The sequence below is a fragment of the Loxodonta africana genome, chromosome X (assembly GCF_030014295.1).
Source record: "Loxodonta africana isolate mLoxAfr1 chromosome X, mLoxAfr1.hap2, whole genome shotgun sequence".
Classification (NCBI taxonomy): domain Eukaryota; kingdom Metazoa; phylum Chordata; class Mammalia; order Proboscidea; family Elephantidae; genus Loxodonta; species Loxodonta africana.
The window spans coordinates 152,841,647-152,868,233 of NC_087369.1; the positions used below are offsets into that span (position 1 = coordinate 152,841,647).

Here is a 26,587-nt window from a genome sequence, read left to right on the forward strand (position 1 = left end):
TTCTGTCGTTCTTCTATGCTGCCTATGCCTCCTCCCCCACAAACCACACACACACCACACAGAGTGCTTGATGGACCTAAGCATTCATTACTGCAGTTAGAAGTTAGGTTTCAGAGCGTGTGATTTATCCATCTGTAAGAACTCTAGCCCTCACACTCATTTTTCAGTGCTCTCTCATAAAGGCGTATCACAAGGCTAGAAATAGCCTCCTTGTAAATATTATCAAGAAAGCAAACATGGGTCGTCCAATATCCCTTGGGTCAAGAGTTTATATAGTGATAGTTAGGTCTACTTGGACTCCCAATTCCCAGTCAGGGGAGATAAGTATTTAGGGAATGTTATAGCCAAAAGGAGCCCTCGTAGTGCAGTGGTTGAGTGCTCACTTGTTAACTGAGAGGTTGGAGGTTTAAATCCACCAGCTACTCTGCAGGAGAAAGATGTGGCAGTCTGCTTCTGTAAAGATTTACCACCTCGAAAACCCTATGGGGAAGTTCTACTCTGTCCTATAGAGTCACTACAAGTTGGAACAGACTCCACGGCAACAGATTTGTTTTTTTATAGCTGGAGGAGGAGTCTCTGGATGGTGCAAATGGTTAAGTGCTTGACTACTAAAAGGTTGAAAGTTCGAGCACACCCAGAGGTGCCTCAGAAGAAAGTCCTTGGCGATCTACTCCCAAAACGTCACAGCCTTAAAAACCCGATAGAGTGCAGTTCTACTCCATACACATGGGGGCTCCATGAGTTGGAATCAACTTGATGGAAAGGAGTTACAGCTCGAAGAGTTGCCATGAGTCGGAATCTACTCAACAGCAACTGGTTAGGTTTTTTTGATATAGCTGGAAGGGCCTTTAGAGATTACTGAGTCCACACCCTGATGTTCTCTGGTGGCTGCAGAATGACTCACAAAGGGAACTGCTAGGTTTAAAAGGACCAGACATCAATGCCAGAAATAATTACTTGCAACAGTTTGGCTATTTATTGGCTCTTCAGTACTAGGAAATATAAGAGAATCAGGAATTCTTGTCAGCAAAGGTTTTGAGATCAAAGAATAAGAATTTACAATGTACCAACATAGCCAACGTTGGACTAATTTGAGAGTTGGAGGAAGGAGAATGATCTAAATTTTCAGTTCGGTTTTTTTTTTTTTAAATACTGTGCTATACTATTTTCAAAATATATAGCAATTGAAAGTGTCTGTTAAAATGTACGCAAGTAGAGGTCCTGCTAAGCTTGTTTACACGAAATTATAAGGAACATGTGTAATTAACACCATTATTTTACCACAATGAATGCAGGTCTTTAGTTCTTAAGAAGTTCTGTTTTCAATGCCTGTCTCATCTCCATCCCCTCCCCTAACAGCCATCTCCACCTGTCATATCCTACTCATTTTTCAAGTGTCATCTCGAATGTTACCTTCTCTGTGAAGCCACGTCACTGGAATTAATTACTCCTTCCTACGTGCTCGAATAGTGTTTTATCTAGAATTTGATTCTCATGTGTTTGTTAATTCACTCACTCACTCCTTTCCCCCAACCAAACTTGTAGTGAGTCTTACTATATGCTGGGTCCTATGCTACGGTCTAGGAACAAAACTCATTTACTGCTCTGGAAGAACACACAATATAGTGCGAGGTGCACACACAACCACCACCAAATATAAATTATTGTAATAAGTGCTATAATAAAACTAGGAGTAAAGTGCTATGCGGACACAGAAGGCGTGATTAAATCTGCTGGAATAAATTTTGTGTATGCATAGGGTTGGAAGGTGGAGGAGGTGAGGAATCCCAGGAAAGCCTTCACTGGGAAGGAATCATTTGAAATTACTCATCAGGGAAGTTTCGGTACAAGAGCACTCCTGGAAAGAGGAAAAAGAGAGCATTTATCCTTGACTGCCTTGCATTATCTGTCAGTTTGTCATACTGTGGTGGCTTGCGTGTTGCTGTGATGCTGGAAGTTATGCCACCATATTTCAAATACCAGCAGGGTCATCCATGATGAACAGGTTTCAGTGGAGCTTCCAGACTAAGACAGACTAGGAAGAAGGATCCGGAAATCTACTTCTGAAAAAAACTGGCCAGCGAAATCCTTAAGAATAGCAGCGGAACACTGATATAGTGCTGGAAGATGAGCCCCTCAGGTTGGAAGGTACTCAAAAGATGACTGGGAAAGAGCTGCCTCCTCAAAGTAGAGTTTACCTTAATGACATTGGTGGAATAAAGCTTTCAGGGCCTTCATTTGCAGATGTGCCATGACTCAAAGCGAGAAGAAACAGCTGGAAACATCCATTAATAATCAGAACATGGACTGGAAGAAGTATGAATCTAGGAAAATTGGAAGTCATCAAAAGTGAAATGGAACACATAAATATCCATATCCTAGACATTGGTGAGCTAAAATGGACTGGTTTTGGCCATTCTGAATCAGACAATCGTATGGTCTACTACACTAGGAATAAAAAATTGAAGAGGAATGATGTTGCATTTATCGTCAAAAAGATTTTAAGATCTATCCTGAAGTAAAACACTGTCAGTGATAGGATAATATCCATATGCCCACAAGGAAGACCAGATAATACGAGTATTATTCAAATATATGCACCAAACACTAAAGCCAAAGAAGAAGTAATTGAAGATTTTTACCAACTTCTGCAATCTGAAATTGATCGAACATGCAATCAAGATGCATTGATAATTACTGGTGATTGGAATGCAAAAGCTGGAAACAAATAAGGACTGGTAGTTGGAAAACACGACCTTGATGAAACTTTGTAAGATCAACAACTTACTTCATGCAAATACCTTTTTTTAACAACATAAATGGTGGCCACACACACTGACCTCACTGGATGGAAAACACAGGAATTAAACTCACTATATCTGTGGAAACAGACAATAGAAAAGCTCAATATCATTAGTCAGAACAAGGCTGGAGCTGGATGCGGAACAGACCAATTGCTCGTGTGCAAGTTCAAGTTGAAGCTGAGGAAAATTAAAATAAGTCTATGAGAGCCAAAATACGGCCTTAAGTATATTCCTCCTGAATTTGGATACCATCCCAAGAACAGATTTGATGCCCTGAACACTAATGACCAAAGACCAGGTGAGCTGTGGGATGACATCGAGGACATCATATGTGAAGAAAGCAAAAGGTCATTAAAAAAGCAGAAAAAAAAAAGACGAAAATGGATGTCAGAAGAGACTCTGAAACTTGCTCTTGAATGTAGAGTAGCTAAAGCAAATGGAACAAATAATGAAGTAAAAGAGCTGAACAGAAGATTTCAAAGGGCGGCCTAAGACGACAAAGTATTGTAATGAAATGTGCAAAAACCTGGAGTTAGAAAACCAAAAGTGAAGAGAACACGCTCAACATTTGTCAAGCTGAAAGAACAGAAGGAAAAATTCAAGCCTCAAGTTGCAATTTTGAAGGATTCTATGGGCAAAATATTGAATGATGCAGGAAGCATCAAAAGAAGATGGAAGGAATACACAGAGTCACTGTACCAAAAAGAACTGGTTGATGTTCAACCATTTCAGGAGATAGCATATGATCACGAACCGATGGTACTGAAGGAAGAAGTCCAAGCTGCACTGAAGGCATCGGTGAAAAGCAAGACTCCAGGAATTGACAGAATACCAATTGAGATGTTTCAACAAACAGATGCAGCACTGTAGGTGCTCACTTATCTATGCCAAGAAATTTGGAAGATAACTACCTACCCAACAGATTGGAACGGATCCATATTTCTGCCCATTCCGAAGAAAGCTCAGTCAAGAGAACGTGGAAATTATCAAATTATATCAACATCACGCGCAAGTAAAATTTTGCTGAAGATCATTCAAAAGCGGCTTCAGCAGTATATCGACAGGGAACTGCCAGAAGTTAAAAGCCAAATTCAGAAGAGGACGTGGAATGAGGGATATCATTGCTGATGTCAGATGGATTTTGGCTGAAGGTAGAGAATACCAGAAAGATGTTTACCTGTGTTTTATTGACTTTACAAAGGTATCTGTGTGGATCATAAAAAATTATGGATAATATTGCAAAGAATGGGAATTCCAGAATACTTAACTGCTCAGGTGGAACCTGTACATAGACCAAGAGGCAGTCATTTGAACAGAACTAGGGGATACTGTGTGGTTTAAAATCCGGGAAGGTGTGCATCAGAGTTGTGTTCTTTCTCCACACTTATTCAATCCGTATGCTGAGCAAATAATTCGAGACACTGGACTATATGAAGAAGAATGTGGCGTCAGGATTGGAGGAAGACTCATTAATGACGTGCAATATGACACAACCCTCCTTGCTGAAAATGAAGAGGACTTGAAGCACTTACTGATGAAGATCAAAGACTTCAAAGACCATAGCCTTCAGTATGGAATAGGCCTCAATGTAAAGAAAACAAAAATCCTCACAACTGGACGTATAAACAAAATCATGATAAAGGGAAAAATATTGAAGTTGTCAAGGATTTCATTTTACTTGGGTCCACAGTCAGTGCCCATGAAAACAGTAGCCAAGAAATTAAATGACATATGGCATTGGGCAAAACTTCTGCAAAAGGCCTTTTCAGTGTTGAGAAGCAAAGATGTCACTTTGAGGACTAAAGCGCACCTGACTGAAGCCATGATATTTTCAATCACCTTGTATGCATGCGAAAGCTCGACAATGAATACTGAACACTGAAGAAGAATCGATGCCTTTGAATTATGGTGCTGGTGAAGAATATTGAATAAACCATGGACTTCTAGAAGAACGAACAAGTGTGTCTTGGAAGAAGTACTGCCAGAGTGCTTCTTGGAAGTGAGGATGGCAAGACCTCATCTCACATTCTTTGGACATGTTACCAGGAGGGACAAGTTCCTGGAGCTGGACATTACGCTTGGTAAGGTAGAGGGTCAGCAGCCCTTGATGAGATGGATTGACAGAGTAGCTGCAACAATGGGCTCAAACATAGCAACGATTGTGAGGATGGTGTAGGACAGGGAAGTGATTCACTCTGTTGTACATAGGGTTGCTATGAGTCGGACCTGACTCTACGGCATCTCACAACAACAACCTTGCATTGTAATTACTGGGTCTCTCCTCTGCTAGCCTGTATACTCTGTTAGGCCAGGGACTGGGTTTTAGGTATCTTTGTTTCCTCATTACTTAATTCAGTGTCTGGTATAGAGTAGGTGTTCAAGAGATATTTAAATAAATAATAAAGAAAATCAACTTACAGTGATTTTGGGCACAATAGCTATCTATGGAATGGACACTCAAATTGATTATTTATATACCTTTCAGAACGCTAAATTGTCTTATTGTTAAACTGCTCTGTCTCCAGGACAACTGAATTTATATGTAGGAATCTGCTGAGTTACAAGCAGGGATAGATGCACCCAACTAATAATTCAGTTTGATCTCATTAGCTGTAATATTTTTTTCCATGTAGGCACAGTCATACATATAAGCAAGCTTGTAAAAATTTTATTTTCAAAGAGAAATTCCAGATGATTGTCTCTTTGGTAGCAATCTGGATCTCAGGTCTGTACTAACAAAACATGCTATGCCAAACATCTATTCAGAATCATTACTTGGTGGGAAAGTTCAGTCCTGGCCTGATTCACTTTTCAGACTAAAAATGGACACCCAGCAACTTCTGTAAGTGTTTTTATCAAAGTAGTCCCACTTCATCAATGGAAGAGATTGCTCATTTCCCCATGATTCCTAAATCACTGGCACTGGCCGTGTGTATTCAGAAGGCAAGTGCAAACTGTCAAATGGTCTTCAAAATAGAGCATGTCCTGCCATATTGGTTCTGCTATTCTGCTTGCATGGCAACTCTTCAAGTGGTCAGAGGTTATAGAGTAGTTGTGAATGAGTGCTTTCTAGGTAATCTGACGGAAGATATGGCACTTTGGAACAAAAGTTCATTAGCACCCAAAGAACAAAAGATTTGGAACTGATCACCCACTTTAACTCGATATCGCTCCAAAACTACCAAATCACTGCCATCTGTTTATTTTAGTATTGCTTATGCTTCACTGATTAACTAGTCAATTGCTGTCAAAATTATTTGATCTCAAAGGCAATACATACACACCCACATTCTGTGATAACACTCATCTTACGGTGAAATTAATTATTTCAAATGTTTCCTTATTTCATTTGAAATGAGGACAGTAAGGTGGTGTTTTCTCTCCAACTATATTCTTTTAACAAGACAAAACCCTCCTTCTCTGTTTATTCTCCTACAATTCTCTTTCTCATATATCCAAGTTTATACCCATTGTTTGTTTTTAGAAATAAAAATTATTTTATTGTGGTAAAATACATAGACATAAAATTTGCCATTTTATAAATTTAAGTATACAATCCAGTGGCATTAATCACACTCACAGTGTTGTGCCACCATCACCCCCCAAAATTAAGCAATTAAGCAATAACTCCCCTTTCTCCTCTCCCCTCAGCTCCTGGCAACCTCTAATCTTCCTGTTTGTTATGAATTTGCTAATTCTAGATATTTAATATAAGTGGAATCACACAATATTTGTCCTTTTGTGACTGGCTTATTTCACTCAGCATAATGTTTTCAAGGTTTGTCCATGTATAAGAACTTCATTTCTTTTTACGGCTGGGTAACATTCTATTATTTGTATAGGCCACACCTGTTTATCCATTCATCTGTTGATGGACACTTGAGTTGTTTCCATCTTTCGGCTAATATGAACAATGCTACAATGAACAATCATGTTTGCGTGCCTGCTTTTGATTCTTTTGGGTATATACCTAGGTGAGGAGCTGCTGGATCATATGGTTATAATGGCACCACTTTATTGTTGAAAAGAAAAATACAACAGCTAGAAATGCAATCATTTGAAGCTATATTTTAAGACATTATGATAAGTAGTCTGGCCTGATTAGTGACAAAATGGATCCTACGTTTTTTTTTACTCTCAAGGGGAAGAATAAAGGTATTTATTCAATAATTTTTTTAATATCAGCTTAGATTCATGGATATTTATTTTATACTTTGAGTTAAAATCCAATTCTACATTATATTTTATTGCTCAATTTTCCAGCTTTGGTCATTAGAGCTATTTCAGTTGGTTCCTCTGTCCCTCTGATATACCTCCATCGCAGTGGCTTTTGTTGTTTTTTTGTTTAGCAATTCCCCACTTTCTGGATCTAAAAATGCTCTAGGCTCTTGTATAGTTCCTATCCCAGGCCTAGAATCAGTCATTTCTCAAAGAAATATTAGTCCCTTTTAATGGAAAACACTATCAGAAACCAAGATCTGGGTGATGGGTGTGCTTGTCGCTACTAGTGAGTTGTTGCTTCTAGGCCCTTTCAATGGACAGAGCTTGCTAACCTGCATATACACACATATCTGTAATTATTCATGTATATTTTTATTAACCACCACACATCTGTCAGTTTGTCATACTGTGGTGGCTTGCATGTTGCCGTGATGCTGGAAGTTATGCCACCAGTATTTCAAATACCAGCAGGGTCACCTATGATGGACAGGTCTCAGCAGAGCTTCCAGACTAAGACAGGCTAGGAAGAAGAACCTGGAGATCTGCTTCTGAAAAAACTGGCCAGTAAAAATCTTATGAATAGCAGCAGAACACTGTCTGATATAGTGCTGGAAGATGAGCCCCTCAGGTTGCAAGGCGCTCAAAATACTACTAGGGAATAAGTGCCTCCTCAAAGTAGAGCTGACCTTAGTGACATGGATGGAGTCAAGCTTTTGGGACCTTCATTTGCTTATGTGGCACGATGCAAAATGGGAAGAAACTACTGCAAATATCCATTAATAATCAGAACATGGAATGTACGAAAAGCATGAATCTAGGAAAATTCGAAGTCGTAAAAATGAAATGGGAACACATAAAGATTGATATCCTAGGCACTGGTGAGCTGAAATGGACTGGTATTGGCCATTTTCAATCAGACAATCATATTGCCTACTATGCCGTGAATGACAAATTGAAGAGGGATGGCGTTGCATTCATCATCAAAAGATTTCAAGATCTATCCTGAAGTACAACACTGTCAATGATAGGATAATATCCATATGCCTACAAGTAAGACCAGTTAATATGCCTATTATTCAAATTTATGCACCAACCACTAATGCCAAAGATGAGGAAATTGAAGATTTTTACCAACTTCTGCAGTATGAAATTAATCAAACATGCAATCAGGGTGCACTGATAATTACTGGTGATTGGAATGCAAAAGTCAGAAACAAAGAAGGATAGGTAGTTGGAAAATATAGCCTTGGTGACAAAAACTATGCAGGAGATCACATGATAGAATTTTGCAAGACCAACGACTTCTTCATTGCAAATACCTTTTTTCAAAAACATTAATGGTGACTATATACATGGACCTCACCATATGGAAAACACAGAAACGAAATCGACTACATCCGTGGAAAGATACAATGGAAAAGCTCAGTATCATCGATCAGAACAAGGCCAGGGGCGGACTGCAGAACAGACCATCAATTGCTCATATACAAGGTAAGCTGAAAAAAAGCTGAAGTGGAAGAAAATTAAAACAAGTCCACGAGAACCCAAGTATGACCTTGAGTACATCCCACCTGAATCTGGAGCCCCACTCAAGAACAGATTTGACACATTGAACACTAATGACCAAAGACCGAATGAGTTGTAAGATGACATCAAGAAGTAAGCAAAAGGTCGCAAAAAAAAAAAAGACCAAAATGGATGTCAGAAGAGACTCTGAAACTTGCTTTTGAACTTCTAGTAGCTAAAGAGAATGGAAGAAATACTGAAATAAAAAGCTGAACAGAAGATTTCAAAGGGCACCTCAAGAAGACAAAGTAAAGTATTATAATGAAATGTGCAAAGATCTGGAATTGGAAAGCTAAAAGTGGAGAACATGCTTGGCACTTCTCAAGTTGAAAGAACTGAAGAAAAAATGCAAGCCTCGAGTTGTAATTTTGAAGGATTCTATGGGCAAAATGTTCAACGATGCAGGCAGTGTCAAAAGATGATGGAAGGAATATACAGTCACTGTACCAAAAAGAATTGGTCATCGTTTAACCATTTCAGAAGGTAACATATGATCAAGAACCAACGGTACTCAAGGATTAAGTCCAAACTACGTTGAAGGCACTGACAAAAAACAAGGCTCCAAGAACTGACGGAACACCAACTGAGATGTCTCAACAAACGGATGCAGCACTGTAGGTGCTCACCCGTCTATGCCAAGAAATTTGGAAAACAGCTACCTGACTAACAGGCTTGAAGAGATCCATATTTGTGCCTATTCCAAAGAAAAGTGATCCAACAGAATGAGGAAATTATTGAACAATATCATTAATATCACATGCAAGTAAAATTTTGCTGAAGATAACTTAAAAACCATTGCAGCAGTACATGGATAGGAAACTGCCAGAATTTCAAGCCAGACTCACAAGAGGACATGGATCCAGGAATATCATGGCTGACTTGAGAGGGATCTTGGCTGAAAACAGAAAATACCAGAGAGATGTTTACCTTTGTTTCATTGACTATGCAGTGGCATTCGACTGTGTGGATCATAACAAATTATGGATAACATTACAAGGAACGGGAATTCCAGAACACTTACTTATGCTCATGTTCGTTTGAACAGAACAAGGGGATACTGTGTGGCTTAAAATCAGGAAAGGTGTGAGTCATGGTGGTATCCTTTCACCATACTTATTCAATTTGCATGCTGAGCAAATAATCGGATAAGCTGGACTGTATGAGGAAGAACACAACATCACTTTTGGAGGAAGAGGCATTAACAACTTGCAATATGCAGATGACACAACCTTGCTTGCTGAAATTGAAGAGGACTTGAAGCACTTACTGATGAAAAGCAATGACTACAGCCTTCCGTATGGATTACACCTCAACATAAAAAAACAAAAACAAAAATCCTCATAACTGGACCTATGAGCCAACTCATGATAAACAGAAAATATCGAAGTTGTTAAGGATTTCATTTTACTTGGGTCCACAACCAACACCCATGAAAGCAGCAGTCAAGAAATCAAAGGACGTATTGCATTGGGCAAATCTGCTGTAAAAGACCTCTTCAAAGTGCTGAAAAACAAAAATGTCACTTTGAGGACTAAGGTGCGTCTCAGCCAAGCCATGGTATTTTCAAAAGCCTCATATGCATGTGAAAGCTGGACAACGAATAAAGAATACCAAGGAAGAATTGATGCCTTTGAATTATGGTATTGGCAAAGAATATTAAATACGCCATGGACTGCCAGAAGAACAAACAAGTCTGTCTTGGAAGAAGTACAGCCAGAGAGCTCTTTGGAAGTGAGGATGGCAAGACTTCGTCTCACGTACTTTGGACATGTTATCAGGAGGGAGCAGTCCCTGAAGAAGGACATCATGCTTGGTAAGGTAGAGGGTCAGTGAAAAAGAGGAAGACTCTCAAGGACATAGATTGACACAGTGGCTGCAACAATGGGCTCAAACATAGCAATGATTGTGAGGATGGCGCAGGACCAGACCATGTTTTGTTCTGCTGTACATAGGGTCACTATGAGTCAGAATTGACTTGATGGCACCTAACAACTATACCGTCTTTACTAAGCTAAACACAAGTTCATGCTGATATGTCCAATACTAAATCAACAGCACATGTTTCATTCTAACATTCCCCCTTTCTTATCTGTACATGCAACCTCCTACTCCAACAATAAGAAACCTGGCTCCCCCCACTGGCCATCAAATTCTTATTTGTTCATTCCCTACATGTAGTATTGTTTATAGTGGTTTCAGAACTGTTAACCTGTACCCCATGAGAAACAACTTTACCAATTAGATTGACTATGGACAGATTGTTTTGTGTTTATATTTACAGTCTCTACTTATTTCCAAAATTATTGAAGTTAGCATCTCTTTTTTCTCTGAGAATTTAATGTAATTAAATTTACTAAAACGAATGTGCATACAGCAGGCATACTTGTTAGTTCCTTGAGGGCAAGTGACATAAACTTCATTTAATTTTGTATATTCTACAGTGCCTAGCTCAAAGCAGATGCCAGTAAGTTTGCTTTTAAATAACTGAACTCCTCAAGAACTCAGCAATTGTACAAAGTGGGGCTTGCCCGCATTGTCTATTTCATAGACTCATAGGCATATAAAATCTGTTTGCACTGTGTTGTCCTGACTTAGCCCTCTAGTTATTTTGGACCACCCAGTGGTCCAAAGCTGGGTGGGACATCAGACCTCTGGAGCATACCAGGACTTAGGTAAATGGCATACAGTAGTGTTAATGATGGTAATTATAATAAGATTAATAATACTTAACATTTATATAATGCTTACTATGCATCAGGCATTGTTTTAGGCAGTTTATGCACATTAATTTAAAAGTCTCAACAATCCTATGAAGTAGGTGCTCTCATTATCTTCATTTTACTGATGAGGTAACAGGAATACAGCGATTAAGCAACTTGTCTAAGGTCATTGTCATGGATTGAATTATGTCCCTCCAAAAATGTGTGTATCAATTTGGCTGGGCCATGATTCCCAGTATTGTGTAGTTGTCCTCCATTTTGTGATTATAATTTTATGTTAAAGAGGATTAGGATGGGACTGTAACACCCTTACTAAGGTCACATCCCTGATCCAATGTAAGGGGAGTTTCCCTGGGGTGTGGCCTGCACCACCTTTTACCTTACAAGAGATAAAAGGAAAGGGAAGTAAGCAGAGAGTGGGGGATCTCATACCACCAAGACAGCAGTGCCGGAGCAGAGCGTGTCCTTTGGACCCCGGGGTCCCTGTGCAGAGAAGCTCCTAGTCCAGGGGAAGATTGATGAGAAGAGAAGGCTGACAGAGAAAGCCTTCCCCTGGAGCTGACACCCTGAATTTGGACTTTTTGTCTACTTTACTGTGAGGAAATAAATTTACTGGAGCTGATGCCCTGAATTTGGACTTTTTGCCTATTTTACTGTGAGGAAATAAATTTCTGTTTGTTAAAGCCATCTACTTGTGGTATTTCTGTCATAGTAGCACTAGATAACTAAGACAGTCATACAGCTAACTTTCAGTGGAACTAGGATTCAAACCCAGGCAAGGCAGTCTAGCTCTAAAATCCAGGCTTTTAACTACCATGCTATATAAAACCAAGGGAGTCATGAAGTTATAGAATATTTGAGCTGGGAAGGTTATAGAGCTCATCATTATACAGCTGGGTGCTCCTCATGTCCTCTCTTGCAGTGGTTCTTAACTGGGGCTAAATGTGCCTCCTAGAGGACATTAGGCAATGTATTAAGACATTTCTAGTTATCACAGCTATAGGAGGGGTCGCTACTACAATCTAGTGGGTAGAGGCCAGAGACGCTGCTAAACATTCTACAGTACACAGGACAGTCACCTACAGCAAACAAGAGCATCCTATCCCCAACTTCCATAGTTTATGTCCACACCTCCTTCCCTTATGCCCATGCGATGTCAAGACTATTCTGATCAACACCCCCAGGACTCTAATAACATAGAAGGTTCCTTCTATGTATCACACCCAAGGGATTCCATGTTTACAGACTCATAATGTAAGAAAATCACAATTACAAAAATATAAACTTCAAGAAAGATGAACATGAGAATGGGGGAATAATTTTCATCACAGAGAGAGTCTTCATGTATAATAAGGAGCTGTCTAGAATTTGAGAATTTAATGTAATTAAATTTACTAAAATAAATGTGCATGTAACAATCATATTTGTTAGTCCCTTGAGGGTATTCCAGGGATTCCAGGCCCGTGGAAGGAGGCGGCATACTATTTAGGGAGTGATCCTGGAAATAACATTAGGCACACAGTGACAAAGCAAAGAAAGAGAAAGTTTAGAAAAGGTTAGCACAAAACAGAGAAGACAACCCCAACTCTGGGTACTCCACACAGGATCTTGCACACAGTAGGCACCCAAGAAGTATTTGTTGTGAAAGATTAAGGTACGAGGGCAGGGTTGGTGTCCTAGCACTGAATAATGTTGTGCTTTCTCTTCTCTGGCTAAGAGAAACAGTAGAATAAATCATACTTTGGGTCTGCATTAAGCCTAGGGCTCAAGGTTTTATTTTCTGCTTGGTATTTATTGCTCATGAAGCAATATATTGTGTGTTGCGGGTGTTATTTTGAAACACTCTTCATTTTCTTTGAAAATTAACAATCCATCGTTTGTGAACAATGCGCTGAGACCCCTGGCACAGACCCTCCTTTCTTCCCCATCATAGACGTCAACAACGGTGACGCCACAGCTTGCATCATGGTTATGCAGGGTGAGAAAACTGACATGTGCTTTTGTAAGACAAGGCTCCCAGATGGTTTAAGATAGATGGTTCTATTAGACAAGCAGGGGCTTTACCTGCTCATGAGTGTTACCAGGTGTGGATCAAAGAGCCACTCAAGGGGATCAGGATGTCACAATGTATTCCTTCTTGGGGAGGGGAAGTGAAAGAGAAAGGCGGGGGAGAGGAGGCGAGGAGGTGATATGGAAGGGAAGGAAGGAAAAAGGAAAGGAAGGGAAGAGTCCTTATGCTAGCCTATACAGTACGTAATCATTCTCACATGGGTTGTGAGTGTGGTGGCGTGAGAGAGCAAGATCTTAGCTCGATCCTCAAGGTATGCAAATGAGAACCTAGGGTAGAGGGAGTTTTCACAAACCAAACCACATCCTGGAAGATTCATTGTTCTATCTATAAGCATGAAGGTCCTGGAGACAGCTACCTCTGTATTGGAACAGTTAAAAGGATGTTCAAGGTTTGCATTAGATCTATAAGAAGCTGTAGGAGACTTGGTGATACAACAGTTAACTGCTGTCCAAAAGGTTGGTGGTTCAAACCTACCCAGTGGCTCCTTGGGAGAAAAGTACTGGTGATCGGCTCATGTAAAGACTGCAGCCTATGAAACTCTATGGGGCAGTTCTACTCTGTCACATGGAGTCACTATGAGTCATAATTGACTCAATGGCACCTAACGACAACAACATAAGAAGCTAGGGAGCCCAGCCAGCCCTCCAGATGGCAGTTGTATGCTGGTGGTGGTGGGGGGCGGTATGTAGTGGGGAAGAATAAGGCCACAGGTTTTGGTAGGCACCTCTCCAAGGAACTCACAGCATATAGCCAACATTTATGAAGGCAACAAGATATAATGGAGCCATATAAATCTAAAATAAAATCTTGGCTCTAGTACCTACTAGCTGTGTGACTTTAGGCGCAAGTTCTACAAACTTTTTAGCCTGTTTGTTCATCTACCATTGAGGATAATGATGCCTGTCTTTCAGGTACTTAGGATAATGATGTTGATTCTTAACATTTATTAAATGCTATTATGTGCTAAAACCTGTTTTAGTGCTTTGTTGTTCTTGCTATTAATTTTTGATTCATAGTGACCCCAAGTGACAGAGTAGAACTGCCCCATAGGGTTTTCTTGGCTGTAACCTTTACAGGAGATTACCAGGTCTTTCTCCTGCAGAGTCACTGGGTAGGTCTGAACTGCTAACCTTTCAGTTAGCAGCTGAGCACTTAACTGTTACGCTACCAGGGCTTTACATGTATTATGTAATCAAGTCCTCACAACAACCCTATGATGTAACTCCACTGCTGTTCAGTTGATTCCGACTCTGTAGGACAGAGTGGAACTGCCCCATAGGGTTTCCAAGAAGTGGCTGGTGGATTCGAACTGCTGACGTTTTGATTAGCAGCCGAATGTTTAACCACTGTGTCCTATATGATACAGGTAACATTTATTGTAACTGTCCATTTTACAGTTAAAGAAAATGAGACACGAGAAGTTAGGAGTTGCCCAAGGTCACAGATATAGTTAGTGCTGAAGTTGGAATTCAATTTCAGGCAGTCTGGCTCCAGAGCCCACACCTTTAACCACTGAGCTATATACTCTGAATAATGTTGAACCCAATATTTGGCATAGAGCAAGTACTCAAACATGATTTTAATCCCCCTTCCTTTATCTTAAGGAGCCCTGGTGGCACAGTAGTTAAGCACTTGGCTGCTAAGCAAAAGGTTGGTGGTTCATCCCACCAGCCACTTTGCAGGAGAAAGATGTGACAGTCTGCTTCCGTAAAGATTTACAGCCTCGGAAACCCTATGGGACAGTTCTAGTCTGTCCTATAGCCCTTTCAAGACCCAATTATTTTTCACTTTTAATTTTTTGTTGTTTTTTCATTAATGGAATGCATGCTCAATCATTGTGTCTGAATTTTTGGTAGCTAATATGGATTTTAAATAATACCATGTGAGACACATACGTCTCTCTATACTCTGGGGGTAGGATTATGTCAGACACATTATGTCCCTCTGGACTTGGGGGGTAGGATGGAGGGATGATAAATGCAACTTTCAAATAACACACAGCAACCTGGAAAATATTTACAAGGCTTCTCTCACTGTACAAAAGCCAAAAAATGCAAAAGTTTTGCACAATCATACCTCCAAGATATATCACCTAATACAATAAAAAATAAATAAATAAAAATACAATACCCTGTAAAAACAGTAATTTGTGGCACACACCTGTTTTCTTTGGTTTCAAACAGTTATACAGTTCCACACCTGCTGGCAACATGTACTGTCAGTAGAAAAGCAGCTTCCCAATAAACCCAAGAGGTGAAAAATGTAGGTGGGTGTTGTATGTCCTGCTGGTCATGAAAGGGATAGGGTCGTTATGAGTCAGAATGGACATGACGGCAATGGGTTTGGTTTTTTGGTTTTTCTTTTATCTTTAGGAGTCCCTGGGTGGTGCAAACATTTAAGTGCTCAACTACTAACTGAAAAATTGGTGGTTTGAACACATCCAGTGGTGCCTCGGAAGAAAGGCCTGGTGATCTGCTTTAGGAAAAGTCACAGCCTTAAAAACCCTACGGAGCAGCTCTACTCTATACACATGGGGTCACCACGAGTTGAAATCCACTACCAGCAACTTTTTTTTTCCTTTATCTTTCCCTTCCTTTTTCCTGGCTTAGAAAGAAACCATTCAGCTGCCCTATGCGGGTCTCTTCTCACACTTCCCTGAGCTGGAGCAAGGGACCTCCCTTGTTATTTCAGGGTGGGCTGGCACAGGCTAAAGAATCTCTGGGATAATCCTAGCCACTTCAAGGTGGGGCTGGATTCAGGGGTTCTGGAGCCCCAGCAGGTTCAGCCATGGGACTGAGCTTCCTCAGTCAGGAAATGCAGTGGCTGGTTGCCCTAGCGAGGCTCCCTTGGGCTTTTCTGGCTTATGGTCTATGAGTCTCCCCCTGCTTCTTGGTCTTCTGAGATACCAGAGGACAAATGTTAACCTGGTCTAGAGTGAATGGTTGACTGTGGCCCCCTACTCTTTAGGGTTACATTATCACATTTATTTCACATTTTCTCACCTAATATTTAGGTTAAAAAAAAAAGTCGCTACTGAGTTGATTCTAACTCATAGCGATCCCATAGGACAGAGCAGAATTGCCCCATAGGGTTTCCAACAAGCGGCTGGTGAATTCGAACTGCTGACTTTTTGATTAGCAGCTGAGCTCAGCAAAAAGCACAAAGGGGCTTCAAAAATCTGACACTACTCCAGCTCCTTTAACATTTGCACTAAGTGCCTAGTAAATCACACATTTCTTTCCCTGGTTTTGAAACAGACATTAATATTACTGCCGGGACCCCAAATTCTGTAGCTACTGGTCTTCAACTAGGAACACTAATATTTAATAAATCAACTAACTGCATTTCAGGTACTGAGCTTGCGCTTTAAGTTAACAGGGGTGGCCAGTGGAGGAGTGGGGTAGAGAAAGAAGAAATAGAAGCATAAGCTCTGTAAATTCCCAAAGCTCCAAGTCTATACATTTCTGAGGTAAGCTGGATAAGAGGGTATTTGACAACTCTAATGCTATGCTGTTGAAAGTCTGGCAAGATTCTTTGGAGAAAAAAGACAGCCCTGGGGTTAATCCGCAAAGTGTTCTGCTTTAGCCCTTGTTGCTTAAAATCCTTCCCACATGTTTCAGTCCACTTCCTTGCCACAGGAGGCAGAGTACAACAAAGAGAAGTATAGAATGGCCTAGATCTGGAGTTAGAAGCCTGAGTTTGAACGGTGGCTCTACCATTTACTCGCTGTGTGACCTACGGCAATCACGTACACCTGTGTTTCTCCAAGTGCGCTCCAGCCACATGCATCCGGATCACCTGGGATGCTTCCTAACAGGCTCCACTGCTGAGGTTTCCATTCTGGCTAGGGCTGAGGAATAGGCCTGTTTAACAAGCACCCTACTCATTTTGCTGGTGAGTTGATTTGGACTCATAGTGACCCTATGGGACAGAGTAGAACTTGGGTTTTCTGGATTACAGTCTATGATTCTCCCCGTTCCGTGGCAGAATTGGGTTTCCGAGGCTGTAATCTTTATGGACACAGGCTGCCACACCTTTCTCCTGCAGAGCAGCTGGTGGATTCGAACTGCTGAACTTTCAGTTAGTAGCTGAGCACTTTAAACACTGTGCCACCAGGGCTCCTTGACCAGCGTCCTAGCTCTCTTTTATGCCCACTACAAACTTGAGAACCGCACAGCGCTTCAGTTTCCTAGACTGTAAATAAGCATGATACCACTCCTGTCACAAGGTTGTGACAACAACACAGGAGGTCAGTACTTGCTAGCTGCATCTGAATCTTTCAGTGAGGTCATTGCAGGGCTTCAGGATAAATTGTGACTATTAACAGATTTTGTAAATCCATGTACTATGTAGTGGTACCAAGGTGAAAAATATATGTTCCCTTGCCCTTTGAGGGGCTTATAGACTAGTGGAAGGGACAGACGTGAAACCAAAAACAAAAATTACTGTAGTTTGATAAAGGCTAAACAAGATATGAAGAAAAACCCCAAACCAAACCCAGTACCGTTGAGTCGATCCCGACTCATAGCAACCCTATAGGACAGAGTAGAACTGCCCCATAGAGTTTCCAAGGAGCACCTGGCGGATTCGAACTGCCGACCCTTTGGCTAGCAGCCGTAGCACTTAACCACTACGCCACCAGAGTTTCCATATGAAGAAGGGGAAGGCAATTACTCTGCTTGGGTGAGATGTGGTGGTGCACGAAGGAGGGGGCCATAGAGCAAGTGATGTTAAGCTGGAGGAGGTTACTTTAAACTGGTTTTGAAAGATAAGCCAATCATCATGGTACTGTGGCTATCCGAAAAGGTGTAGGAGACAAGGTTATGTTTGCGCTAAGTTTAAGACCTAGAACAGAAACTGTTCTTGTTTGGGGAGATGGGCATGAGTGGAGAATATTTCCCATATCGTTCCTCTCTCCTAAAAGTAGAATTCTGAAGAGCTGTACTTCTTTCATGTTCTCTCACTGGTTGTCCTCTGAAAGGATAGGTTTGAGAATATATTGTTGCCTTGCTTTACAAGTCACTAACTATAGGCCATGGTCTAAGTCAAGGGGGTAGGACCCTGGCTGTGACCACCATAAACAAGTCAAATGTTAAGTCCTACTGATAATGGGAACTTTGGCTTGAGAACTAGCTGCCTCAGCAGGGTCATCCTCAAATATTAAGGGCAAAGCTATATATACACATACAGCCGCAGTAGACAGTGACTAATGGCTCTGCCTTGGGCCAGCAGCCCTGGCCCCTTTCTAGCTTCTTTACCTCTACAGGCAGCCTGACTTGAGTTTTCAAACTCCACCTGAATTTGACATATAATCAGAAAACGATTACCTTTACTATATAGAACTTCACACTGCTCTCGCCTCCTTCATATTTTCAAATTACTGATTTTTTTAAAACCATAATATACTCCCATCAACTACCACTATACCTGTAGCTAGACCAAGCATGATAAATTCTCAACTCTTAATGCTGTGTGACCCCGGATGAAGGAAAAATGGGGTTATAACAGTGGTTAAGATCATGGTTTTTGGATTACATAGATCTGAGTTCTAATTCTGATCCACCACTTGTTAGCTGTGTGATGGCAGGAAAGTGACTTAACGCCTCTGTGCTTCATTTTCCACATCTGAAAAATGAGGATAATAATAGTACCTATCTCAGGGCTGTGGTGAGGGTTAGAGGAGAAAATATGTGGAAAAGGCCTTATTGCAGTGCCTAGTTCAGTAAGTGGTAGTAGAATATTAGGAATTATTATTAATATATTAACAATAATGGGCATTGCCTCTGGTATCTTTTGGAAAACAGCAGCCACTAGGGGTGAGGAGAAAAGGGAGTGTTTATAACTCTTTCAGGTGAAAAGGACACAAAAGTACCAGTACAGGAACCAGTCATTTATAATAGTGGGGAATGTATTAACAGCAAAAAGAACAAGAGAAGAAAGGGCCACATAAACTAGAGACTCCATCAGCCTGAGACCAGAAGAACTAGATGGTGCCCAGCTACAATCGATGACTGCCCTGACAGGGAACACAACAGAGAAACCCTGATGCAGCAGGAGAACAGTGGGATGCAGACTTCAAATTCTTGTAAAAAGACCAGACTTAATGGTCTGCTGAAGACCAGAAGGACCCCAGACCTTCTGTTAGCCCGAGACAGGAACCATTCCCAAAGCAAACTTCGGACAGGATTGGGCTGGACTATGAGATAGACAATGATACTGGTGAGGAGTGAGCTTCTTGGCTCAAGCAGACACATGGGACTATGTGGCAGCTCTCATCTGGAGGGGAGATGAGAAGGCAGAGGGGGACAGGAGCTGGTTGAGTGGACACGGGGAATATAGGGTGAAGAGGAGGAGTGTGCTGTCACATTATAGGGAGAGCAACTAGGGTCACATAACAATGTGTGTATAAATTTATGTATGAGAAACTAACTTGAACTGTAAACTTTCACTTAAAGCACAATAAAAAAATTTAAAAACCTGCAAAAAACAAAAACAAGAGAGCTTCTCTTTAACCAGTTCTTTACCAAGAACACTCCCAGAAAGGACAGTGGGATTAATTTACATGCCTCTAATCTGCCCTTGGTGGTGCAGCGGTTAAGAGCTTGGCTGCTAATCAAAAAGTCAGCAGTCGGAATCCACCAGCTGCTCCTCGGAAACCCTATGGGGCAGTTCTACTCTGTCCTACAGGGTCACCATGAATCAGAATCGACTCAACGGTAATGGGTTAATATGACTGATGCATTTTGTAAAAGTGGTACTGCTAACAAAATTCTTAAAAGATGTTCCAGTATTACCCTCCTCCACTACTGTACATACCCCAAACTCATCAGATTTGTTGCCAAAACTCACTTGCTTTTTTCTTCAAAAGCATGAGTGGCATTCGTATCTACGCTCTCTCCTTATCCCCCATCTGTGGTGGAGGAAAGCCAGAATTACTTAGTGTCACATCTCTCCACGACAGATATGGGAGACAATGGGATAGGCAGGAGAAGAAGTTGCTTTCACAGACGCTTTCCAACCAGACAAAGGGAGGTTATGGCTGTGACTGTGACCTCTGTGAGTGCTGGGCAGAGGACGCACGCTGTATCTGGCCTACTCCAGGAATACTCTACATGTGAGGGATTTGGCTGGCCATTTGTCATTCTGTGACAGTATTAGTAATAGTGCCATTCCTGGAACCTATCATATATATGAAGTATTTTGTCCCGTTTAATGCAATATTTCTCCTGAATAGTTTAATACATTAGTAATCTAGCAACACATGTGAATTGTTTGCTGTCCTTCCTTCATCTATTTCTGCTGTAACTTAAATTTTCTTCCTGAATGAATCTCCAGGCCACTAGCGATACCATCTTTAATGCATTCGTGCTTTTTTTAATTGGCATTAACACAGAGGAGGCATAAGCCGTTAAAAAATAAAAGGCATCCAGGTTGGTGATGATCTCCAGAGCAAAACTTACAGGGATTGGTAGAGCAAATTTGATTTGAAAATGATTACAAAGAGCGAATTCCTTGTAAATAATGAATTGGAAAGAAAATCAGGCTGGGAGTTATTTGCTTATTCACTTATTTCCACATGGTAGAAAAGCTGTAATTCCTGACAGCCTGTGCTTACAGTGGGTCTAGATTGGCCAGAGAGAACCCAACCAGTGATGAAAATAAATATACAAGCCCACCCGTTCATTACATTCTCTGTCAGGTCCAACACCAAGGAAAGCCATAAAGATAACAAGTCTTTGGATAACAACCCATAAATTCATGGTTACAGTTCAAGCATTTAACTTGAAATTCTCAAACGACCACGCCACTGTTCTTTCCTCTCCCAGAAGCTAGAAGTTTGCTGTCAGAGATGTGGTGAGGTTGGGGGCAAGGCAGCTGAAGTACTCAAAGACCCCAGGAAACTTCTGGGAAAGCATGCCCTCCTCATGAATCACGACTTCTTGATAAAGCACTGTCAGAACAAACTGGCTAAGGTATAAAGTGCACCTAACTTCCAAGGGTGGCTCTCTTCCTAAGAAACGAAAAGCTAATTTCTGTATATCAAATAGTGCTTTTTCATTGACTCACGTTGTCTTTTTTCAAACTTTTTTTTCAATTAAGTACTGACTCTGTGCAAAGGGAATTAATAAAAGAAACATGTGTAAAGGATAAAAAATAAGGATGCAATGAAAATTGTGTGCCGAAGCCACAGTTTAAGAAAAGCAATATAACCAGAATCTTTAAAATCCACCACACGCCCCTCCCTAACCCTATCCTCTTCCCTCTCCCCTTAGAGATAACCACTGTTCTGAATCTTGTGCTAATCTTTCCTTGCTTATCTTTATAGTTCTACCACATATGTTGATGCTATCTCTTCAGAAAGGTTTGTTCTAAGATAGCTAACTCCTGGACAAGCTTCAGGAGGAGTGTGAGGAAAAACATCACAAATTAAAGCCCCTGGCATCTAAAGAATCCTTTAAGAGGTAGTTTGGCAGACTTGTAGCCAGGGACATGGATGTGGCCTAGAGAGCCACCAAGTTGGCAGGGCTATGAGTATTGCTTAGCAAGGCTACCTCCAGAGTCAGAGGACTATGCTATTTATTGGCTGTGTGACCTCGGGCAAGTCATCACTTAATGTCTCTGAGCCTGGGTTCCCTCATCACAGAAATGCAGACAATAACACTGATCTTACAGGGATGGTGCGATGGTTAAACAAGAGATGTTAATGGTAACAGTGTTTTGAAAACTGCAAAATACTATATAAATGTTAATTGTTATTTGTGCTGCCGTTCTGCTGCTGTTGTTGACAACAGCCCTGGCGGTACAGTGGTTAAGCACCAGGCTGCTAACTGAAAGGTTCACAGTTCGAACCCACCAGCCACTCCACAAGACTACAGCCTTGGGAACCCTATGGGGCAGTTCTACTCTATCCTATAGGGTTGCTATTGAGTCGGAATCAGTTCGACGGCGATGGGTTTGGTGCTGGCTTTGCCAGACAGCTGGCAAGGATAAATCTGTGGACTAGCTCCAGGCTTAGAAAATTCATGACCATTTAGTTCTTTACCATGACTTTCATAAACCAAACCAAACCAAACCCACTGCTTTTTTTTTTTTTTTTTTAAGGGCAGGGTAGAACTGCCCCAAAGGTTTTCCAAGACTCCAAATCTTTATGGAAACAGGCTGCCACACCTTTCTCCCATGGAGTGGCTGGTAGGTTTGAACTGCTGACCTTTTGGTTAGCAGCTGAGCACTTTAACCATTGCACCACCAGGGTTCCTTAAAGCTGGCACAGTACAGACAAAATTAAAGTTCCTGTTCCAATTCTGTATTACCAGTCTACGTGAAAATTTTCCACCTTTCAAACATCTTTTTCAAATCCCACTGAACCTGCCCAATCTGCGTGCATGAGAGTTGTGTTTGCTCAGACGGACGTCAGTGCTGGAGCCAAGGGTAGAAAGTAGTCACACATTACAGGCATGGAACGTTTTCTCTTCCTAATCATTTCTCCTAGGAAGGTGCTGGCTGGTAACTCCAATATAAACATATGCGTGATGTGCTCATCACTTGGTCAGTTTGCGCCTGAGGAACCTCCTGAAGGTCTGGACTTTTGCCTATGTGATATTAACATAAACATTTGCATGTCATTTCCAGTTGTTTTTAAAAGGATCTCTCCTTGCCGATCTACAAGAATGAGAGTAAGCAGTGGAAAGCTACGTTTCCATTCTGAAAACGATATAATCAAATCTATAAATGGGCAAAAACACATGGGAGACGTTCCATAAAACTGCTGGTAATTATTTCCGTGAACAGACGCCAGTTGTGCATGATTCCCCACAGCTGCCTCAGGTGTTGAAGGAAGAGATTCAAACACCAGAGGGGAAATATCGATCATCTTTTTAAATATGGAACTGGGCTACCTGCGTGGGTGCCCAGCAGGGGGAAGGGAGGAAGCATGCTGGCAATGTTCCCACACATGTTTCCCTGCCTTGAGGCTGGACAGCCACATGCCCATCTGCTGCTAAGAAAAAAATAGACAAGGCTTGAGCACATGGGATGGGCCGTTTGACCTCTGAGGTTGCAAGGCTCTCGCCCTTCGCCTAACAGCTGACGCCTGGAACAAGGAGCCCAGCCGAGCATGGCCTCTGTAGGGGCTAATGCTGGGGTGCCAGCTGAGGGGTGGCTGCAGCTATGGCAACTAGTACTCAAGAATGAGTAAACATCAGCCAAAGGGGTTAATGGGAGAGGCGAGGGCTTTCATACAAACGCATTAGGGAAAGGAACGCTGCAGCAGGAATGAGGTCCATTAATAAAGCTGAGTGATAAAATCCACTACCATTCTTAAATTGGACTGGGCTACTTAAATTGCTTTTCCAAATCAGTCCCCTGTGTTCTAGCTGTTCATTAAGACACCAAAGTTTTTTTTTACGGAATAAAAACAAAATGATAATATGCAGAGTAAAAAGAGAAAATAGGATAGGCAAAAGGGGTATAATATTAGACTTGCAAAAAAGGAAGGGAGAGAAACAAAAGGGATGTGTATAACTACGTTCTGAACATGTTCAAACAGCTCGTTAATTCTAATAATCACCATCTAACAATAAATTACCCCCTACATGTGGATTACAAGCTGCATTATTATGATGCATTACAATCAGTATGAGGACTAACGGTAATGGGTGGTTGGGCAGCTAAACATGGTCCCCAATTACTGCTAAGTGCCCTCTCCTTTTGTGGCAACAAAACAACTGTCATCAATATTCCCTTATAGTGTTTTCTCCTCAGCATTATGTCCTCAAAACATCCCTGGAAAGCAGGTCAATATTGATGGGCTTTTCGGAGGAAAACAGAGAGGCATGGAGAGGTTAAGTGAAAATTAGCAGAGGTGGTATCATCACTTCATAACGGAATCTGGGTTATGAAGGCAGCCAAGGTAAAGAGGCTCCTCTTTAGATGGTGACACCATCTACCAAATGCAATGGATCCTGGTTTCCAGGTACAGCGAAAAGGAGGTGTTCCTTAAGTATTCCACTGCATTTGGAAAATCTGATTGTAGCTTGAAGCACAGAGCATATTTTTACTTCTGGCAGGGTACAACACAACCTCTGAGTAAAATTTTACTCCTGGCAAGAACAGAAGAGTACACGTGAGTTCAGAAACCAGTATCAGCCACTTGGATAGTATTTCTTAGTTACAAATGAACTAACAGATACTTCTTGAGTCCCTATTGTGCTTTTTGCTAGTGGCTGAGAGGGACACAAGAGAAGCAGAAGACAGTGACCTTCTTCAAAGAGCTTGTAATCTACTTAAAAGGGAGGAGAAAAAATTCACACAGAAATCAGAGACCAAATAAGACTCCAAAGAAGGCCCAAGTATAAAGGGACAAGCCTGACGGTCCTACTGGTTAGAGGGAAAGAATCAGAAAGCCTGAAAGGTGGGATGTTGGCAAGTTCCTACGTGAGTGTTACCAGGAGAACTTGAACTGAGAAGTGTATTAGGCACTTTGATCACCAGTGCATGCGCTCACAACTGGGGTGGCCAAAAGAGATGAACTGGAGGGGAACTTGAGGTGAATTAGGTGAACCAAACCCACTGCAGTCGATTCTGATTCATAGTGACCCTGTAGGACAGAGTAGAACTGCTCCATGGGGTTACCAAGACTGTAAATCTTTATGTAAGCAGACTGCCACATCTTTCTCCCTTGAAGTGGATAGTGGGTTCCAACCACTGGCCTTTTGGTTAGCAGCCACGCGCTTAATGGCTGCGCCACCACGGTTCCTTGAATTAGGACAGACGAGGTCAAAGTGAACCAGGATGGAGGTGTTTGCCAGTATCTGAATACAAGCCTGTCAATTTCGAACCAAACTCCCCTGATATGACCTGCTTCCCTGGCGATAGCACTTCTCAGGCAAGCACACCTGGTTAACAGATACTTATATATATCTAAGGTCGAAACCTGTTGCTGTCGATTCCAACTCATGATGACCCCATGAACTAAAGCAGAACTGCTGCATGGGGTTTTCTTGGCTGTAATCTTCACAGAAGTGGACTGTCAGGCTTTTTTTATGTGGCGCTGCTGGGTGGGTTCAAACCGCCAACCATTAGGTTAGTAGTCAAGTACGAACTGTTTGTGCCACCCAGGGACCAACTATCTAAAGGGCTTTGTTATTGATGTTAGGAGTCAATTTTGACTCATAGCGACCCCATGTGACAGAGGAGAACTGCCCCATAGGGTTTTCTAGGCTGTAATCTTTACGGGAGCAGACGGCCAACCTTTCGGTTAGCAGCTGAGCACTTAGATGTTGTGCTACCAGGGCTCCTTATCTAAGGGCTAGAGAGCAGCTAATTCAAGATTGAGTGCCCTGGTGAGCACCTGGAAGGCAAATAGTCTACGGTGGAGGCTTGAAGAAAGACCCACATGTTTAGCTATTGAACACAATAAAGTAGCGAAACTGCTGATGCATTTTAGAAATTAAGGCATTTGACTTGTGTGCTTGCTTGTCCAGAGGGAATGCTTTCCCACTCATAGGAGGAATTACCGGGAGGGCTTGAATTTTCCACAAAAAGGCATTTTGGACCAGCTTTAGTGCTTTAGCTAGTGTTTATTGGTATTGCAGATGATGCCTTCCTGAGCCACTTCACTTTCCATTTTCCTTTGCTCCACAGCCACAGGCTACACACTTCACCTTGCCTTGCCTTGCCAACACTACTGGCGGTAGGAGACTTGGGCAGGGAGTGTGCATTACTTTAGAGAACTCAATTAGTGAACACAACACACATTATCCTGTACACAGTGGGTCAGCAGTGTGACTGTCACAGGTGAAAGCCGAACTTTGTACGGAGTAATATAGGCCATGGAGCCTCCCTTAAATCTACCTGAAAATTTCTCATTGAGAAGAATAAAATTCAGAATTGTAACCTGATTATATTTTCCTCTATAGGGACTATTCTCTGGAATAGAAAATTGACCACTGCTATCTCTTTTTGGGTGTACTTGAGTGGTGCAAATGGTTAAGCGCTTAACTACCAGCTGAAAAGTTCGCAGTTTGAACACATCCAGAGGGGCCTCGGAAGACAGGCCTGGTGACCTGCTTCCAAAAAGTCCCAACTTTGGAAATTCTATGGAGCAGTTCTACTCTGCACACATGAGGTCACCACCAGTTGGAACTGACTTCACAACAACAACAACAACTCTTTTTAGGAAATTTGAAAGAGATTACAGTTATGTC

General features: G+C 41.5%; 1 protein-coding gene across 7 annotated transcripts in view; it reads right to left on the minus strand.

The window, feature by feature from the left end:
- ENOX2 (ecto-NOX disulfide-thiol exchanger 2) overlaps positions 1-26,587 on the minus strand; it is a 351,546-nt gene that overhangs the window by 103,104 nt on the left and 221,855 nt on the right. The gene's annotated exons all lie outside the window — the stretch shown is intronic.